This window comes from Cavia porcellus, unplaced genomic scaffold (assembly GCF_034190915.1).
Source record: "Cavia porcellus strain 051 isolate PalLab524CR breed Dunkin Hartley unplaced genomic scaffold, mCavPor4.1 scaffold_4, whole genome shotgun sequence".
In the NCBI taxonomy this organism is placed as follows: domain Eukaryota; kingdom Metazoa; phylum Chordata; class Mammalia; order Rodentia; family Caviidae; genus Cavia; species Cavia porcellus.
The window spans coordinates 41154292-41160922 of record NW_026947487.1 but is presented as its reverse complement, the minus strand read 5'-3'; positions in this window follow the sequence as shown (position 1 = coordinate 41160922).

Here is a 6631-nt window from a genome sequence, read left to right as displayed (position 1 = left end):
CTCTGCCTCATGTCTGCTACTCCACTTTGGTATCTTCCCAGAATTAAGAACCTCTTATCACAGTGATATATGTGCACCCATGTTTATAGCAGCACAATTTGTAATAGGTAGATCTTGGAAACAATCTAAATTACCATTGACTGAGGAATAAATAAACTGATGTGGTAGAGGAGAACCAGAGGCTACCCGAGATCATGCCATAGTGGGACTTAGGCAGCTGCACAAGGCAGTTTGCCCTCCCTCTTGGTAAGCGCCCCTGGCGTGAGCCTGGAGGAGAACCTGTCAGATGTTCTCACAAGCCTACCGGCACGCGGGCTTCGAATCAAACATCCCTTCCCTCCCCCATCAGCAAATGGGACAGAGGTCAGAGCATCTCTTGGGAGGGTGACCATATGCAATATAGCAAATATGGGGGTTTTCCTTCTATTTTCTATTTGAAGACAAAGGTTATTTTCACTGTTATGTTTTGTAATGATTGTTTTGCTCTATTCAATATTGTCCTTTGATTGGTTTTACATGGTTATGTCATTGGTTTGATTTCGCTATACCTAATTGACTGGACAACTATTGTGAAAATAAGATATACTATAGTACCTATTACTACTATCCCAATATCCTGCTGTGAAGTTCTGTACCAGTGTCACTACATTGTCACTGCTTTGTTTCATCTTGTTCTGTTGTATTTTTACTGCATTCAAAATAAATTTTTTTTAAAATGTGGTATTTATATAATGGAATACTATTCAGCCATAAAGAAAGATAAACTCGAGGTCTTTGTAGGTAAATGGGTGCAACTTGAGACCATATTCATAAGTGAGATAAATCAGACATGTATATATAAATGTTGTATTGTCTCAGTAATATGAGAAGCTGAAAGAAACAACAAATGTACATGTATATGTATAAATAGTTAAGGTAGTTATGCTACTGATTTCTCTGAGTTTACTGAAGAGAAAGATTTGTGGTGGTATTGTTTATACAATTGAATGTAGAGGTCTAGTACTCTGGGTAAATTATTTGGAGATGACAATGTGCAGTGTATGAACCATTGTTGCCCCTGATTGATATGTTCTGAAATTTTGTTTTATTTGTGTTTCTCTTTGAAATAAAATGGATTTGAAAAACAATGTTGCTGTGCATAACTGAGTAAAAGCTTCCTGGTTCCTCAGGAGCCCAAGGGTGAGGAAATATTTGCTTAGAAGTGATTCATGGTTTAAACATTCTGCTGTTACTGAATTTGAAGCTGTTTCCCAAGTAGTAATGTAATAGGCTGTCTTAGTTATATTTTTTTCATTGTTGAGACAAAATACCTAACGTCCAAAGTTAAAAAGGAAAAGGTTTCTTTAGCTCACAGTTTGTAGAGGTTTCAGTCCATAATCGGCTGACTCCAAGGCAAGAGAAGCAGTTCATGGAGACAGAAGACAGCAAAAGCAATAAGCAAGGGATGATCACAGATGTTCTGCCCCTTTTATTTTGCCCAGGCTACTCAGGGTAGGTAGCACTCACACTCTTAATCCAGGTGCCCTGGAGCCAAGCATTGCACCATGAATCTATTCCAGCTTTGTACACTCTAGATCCAGCCACCTCTGAAAAGCCCCACCTATGAGCACATGAGACTCTGAGGGAACATCTAGACACAAGCCATAACACAGGCAATGCTCTGATAAACTTATTTATACATAAATTTGTTCATTAATTATTGTTTACATTATTTTTTCCCCTGAATGATTCTATAGGCAGCTTTTATAAAAGTAAAATTATACTCCTGCCTCAGCCTTCTGAGTAGCTGGAATTACAGGTATGTGTTGCCTCACCTGGATTTACCTACACTTTTTCTAGATTATGACCTACTGAAAGCAGTGACTTCATCTTTGTAGATGTAGCCTTTTCTGATGACATCTTCATTAAGTTTTAGAAGTTTCTGGGTAACTCATTTCAGTAATGAATGCATTTTTCAGAAGACCAAAAGTAAAATATTGTTATTCAAAATTCTTGTATCTCAATGGTAACCAAATAAAATTTAATTCAACTTTGTTAACACTTTTGTTATTTTGTTCCTCCAGTGGCTCTGTGTGGCAGTATCATATCAGAGATAGGACTGAGGCCAAAAAGAAGCATAATACAAGCAACTTGTTAATAATAACAAAGTTTGGAAACCTGAGAATGACTTTGTTCCACTGCATACTCAAGGGGATTTCTGTAATAACATGACTCTTGCCTTCTTCAGGAAGGCAGAATTTAGTGGTCTTGAAGCCCATCCATTGAGTAGGGCAGCACTGTCTTAGAAAGACAAAATGAGCCACATCTGACGTTTTATATGATTAGTTAGGCATTTTTAAACCAATGTGTCTAAAATCTTATCCTTGTGTCATGTAGTTGGAGTAAAAAATTATTAATGAACTTTTTGGGGGGATGGGGTATGGTCTTTAAAATCGTTTTGTGTTTTATGTCTACAGCGTATCTCAGTTGGGACCAGCTGCCTGTCAAATCCTCCAAATCCTCGTGTAGGTTGTGCTACCATAGTGGACAGCCCAGGATTTATGTTATCAGTTTCTATTTTAATGAGTGCAAGGGATATATTTTTCAGTTATTGGAAGGATGTTTTTGGTGTCTTAGTTTGGCTTCCTTAGTGGCAGACCCTGAGATAAGGATCAGGATGTAAGTAGTTTATTCTGGAGGTGATCCCAGGAAACACTCACAGGAGGTGCAGAAATGAGGCAGAAAAGGAAAGAAAATGTAGAAAGGGTGTGTGTGCTCGATCAGGCAGCTGCCTCCATCCTGCTGGGAAACACTGCGGGACACAGCAGGTGTTCTGAGAGGCAAGAGTTTGGGGGTATTTATCCACCCACTTCCCATTTATTATTGGTTGTAGGTTAATTCCAGGGTGCTTGCCTGTGGGCCTAGTGTGCTTTCCTAGCCAGAAAAGGCCTCAAGTAGAGAGCTCCTAAGCAATATACTGCTTTAGTCATGGAGAGAAGCCCAGAAGATACGGGTTAGACAGTGGCAGGACAGATCGTATGAGTAAGGATCCTAGTGGCTCTTAGGACCCAGATATAATGTAGCCACAGCTATCCTTTATAGTACTCATCTTACTTGTGTTTCTAGCTCCTGGAACAGTCCCCAGCATACAGGGAGTGTGTAACACAGTGAATGTTTGCTTAGTGTGTGGCTGTCCTTTGGGTAACTGCTTTATCCTTTAAGGTTTTTCATGTAAAACGAAAACTTGGTTACTGGCTCTTATGGGTCACATTGTAGAATCATGATCCTCCACGATCAGAAGCAAATGGAGGCATTCTGCTTTTTCAGTCCTAGCAAACAGTTCCCAAAGAAGAAGGCCAGCTGGCCCTTCGTGGGTAATGAGTGAGATTATGTTATTACACGTTATGATTAGCTACATTTGAATCACGTGCCAACCTTTTGGCATGGGAGTAGAATCCATTACCAAAAGGTGGAATGTCTAGACAGTTGTCACTTTATTGGGAATTGAGGATACCCACACGACTACATTTAAACTGTGACTGCTGTTTGTCGCGTCTTATAGACAGATCCTTGAGAATGTGTACTTAGATGAACCATTTTAGTGCTCTTTGTTAGTCAACTATAAATTTGACACTTGATGCTTTGACTATCACCCTGAAGACCAATTAATGTTACATAAACATGATAGGAGGCCTTCATTTTGGACTAAATTCCTGCATTGGAGTGCAACACACCAGACAAAAGTAAAAATGAAGTTACTCATGCTAAAGTTCTATATCACAGAACTGAAACTATGTCGTTATCAGGATTAAGGATTTAATAGCCAAATTTCCAATATAGCCTGGATTTAGTTAGCATGATAATCACATTTCCTCTTCCTTAATCCTTACACAAAAAAAGTAAACTGAAATAAATTGATGTAACCAAAGAGCATTTTCTACTGCACTGGCTCCCTATCTTCACTGTACAAGGCCAGTGACTTTGAAATGAACAGCCCATTTCCACCCCCTGCTTTTTTCAGCCTGTTCTACTCAGACTTTGGGAACGCATTTCTATTTTATAGGAAAATGAAGCCAATTTAGATCCTTAAACTAAATTGTGTTTTGTCTTTTGACATTAGTCATTTGCTATTTGCAAAGGCACAAATTTGCATCAAGGCCCTTCAGATTGTGTTTGGGAATGAATCATCAGTACAAGGTCCACTTTCCCTTGACATTTTCTCCAAATCTTCATTAGATTGCGAAGCCCTAACAATGTGTTGATGGAACACTTGTTCTCTACTTGCCAGGTTTCTGGGAGGGACATTTGCTAGGGGAAGACTCTTGACTTTTCCTCTCTTCTTTCTTACTGACCCTCCCTGTTCCTCCTGGGAGTCTAGAAGAGGGAACTATGAATTAATGTACCTCTTCTATTGTAAAGCTGCCTGTTTGCAGAGATGGTATATCTGACTTGCTGTCTATACCAGGCTCCTTCCTTCTGAGCGACTAAGGCAATCAACTTCTGCCAGTGAATGGCTGGTTGAAGTTTATTTTAGGGATCAAATATTAACCCTCATAATACAGTCAACCTCTGTCCTACTTTTCATGAATAAAACAGCTGACATCTTCTTTAAGTCTCTGTCATAGTTATTCTTGTCACTGGGATAACAATACCTGATACCACAGTTTAAAGAAGGAAAGATTTATTTTGGCTCACAATTTGTAGAGGTTTCAGAACCTAGTTGGCTGGTTCCAAGATAGGGTGGCCTGGTGGAGGAGGCTGGCTTATAGCATGGCCGATGGGAAGCAGGATGGGATGAAGGGAGGAGGAGGAAGAGATACACTGTTCTGCGCCTTGCTCACAGTGACTCATGGGGGACCCACAGTCCACAGGGATCACAGGACTCACAGGGATCTACAGGACCCACAGTCACTCACTTCTCCCCACCACGCTTTACCTCCCAATATTACACCTCACTATAAACCATCAGTGGGCCAGTCCAGTACCACACATCCATATCCTGTTACCTCCCAAAGAAACCTTGTACTTGCTAGCAGTCACTTTTCATTCTCCCCAATTCTTCCTCTAGGCAAACATGAATCACCTTTTTACCTCTATAGATCTGTCTATTGTGGACATTTTATATAAATGGAATCCATATGTCACATGGTATTTTGTGGCTGGCTTCACTTACTTAATGCTACCATTTGAATCTTAACTGTCTACCCAAAGGCCCATGCACTAAAGGCTTTGTTGCCAGACCATGGTGCTATTGATAGGTGCTGAAACTTTTAGGAGGTGGGACTTTGTGGGAGGAGGTTAGATCATTGAGGGGAGGCATAGCCTTGAGGGAATATTGGGACTGATCCTGCTTCCAGGAAACTGAGTTTAAGAGTCTACTGCTATCCCATGCCCCCACTACCATGTGTACTTTACCACTTTGGGCCCAAAGTAACAGTGACCAAGGACTGAAACTTCTGAAATTGTAAGCCAAAATAAACCAGTCTTCCTTATTGTTTTGTATTAAGATATTGCATTTTGTCACAGTGATGGAAATCTGAGCAACATACTTGGTATGACACTGTCAACATTTATCTATGTCATAACATCATATTTCATTTATTTTATGAAATACCAGTAATATTCTATTGTATTAAAATACCATATTTTATTATTCCTTCATTAGTTGATGGACAGTTGTTTTTTCTGTTTGATTTTATGAATCATGCTATGATATTTGTGTGGAAGTTCTTATGTGGACACTTCATGTTCCTTTCCCTTGGGTACAACCCTATGAGTGGAACTGCTGAGTCATTCTTTGAACTTTTCAAAGAATTGCCAGACTTGCACTGGGAGGGTGAGGCAAGAGGATTGTCACAGTTTGAGGCCAGTCTGGGTTACACTGTAAATTCAAGCCAACCTGAACTACATAGAGACTCTATCTAAAACAAAACCAAAAAACCTTAAAATGAAACAAAACAAACAAAAAAAAGAAGTGCTAGACTTTTTCTCAAATAGCACTAGTGTCCATTACTGAGTGACACGGGCACTCCAGTTTCTGACACTTGTTATCGTCTGTTACATCTAGATATCCCCAGAAAGCCTCATGTGCCCACCCTCAGGTGGGTCTTTTGGGAGGTGATGGGTCATGGGTGTGTAACACTAAATCAGGGGCCTGTGATACTGAATTGGTTCACAGATGGGTTTGTAGCTCAATGTGAGGTTGAGGGATGAAGCCTGGGGTGGGGGAGGTATACCACTGTGGGTGTGGCCTGGATACAGATTTATTCCTCCTGCCCTGAGGGCTCCCCGATTCCTCCCTGCCATGCCATGGATTGTTTTCCCTCTGCCATGCCCTTCTGCCACGCTATCCTGCCTCAGACCAGCTGACTATGGACTGACATCTCTACAAGCTGTGAGCCAAAATAAACCTCTTCTCCTCTAACTCATGGGTTTGGGTATTTTGTCCCAGAAATGAGAAAGTAACTAAGGCACCATCTTTTTGGTTACAATACTGAATTAGTTAATGCCAGTAAACAAGGGCAGGTAGAGGTCTATCTTAAGATCCCTCTTCTACCTTCACAAGCTAGTTCTTGGCCTAGTTACCAAGTATCCAAAAGGCATTTACTAAACACATATTTTGCATGATTGTGTGTGTGTGTGTGTGTGTGTG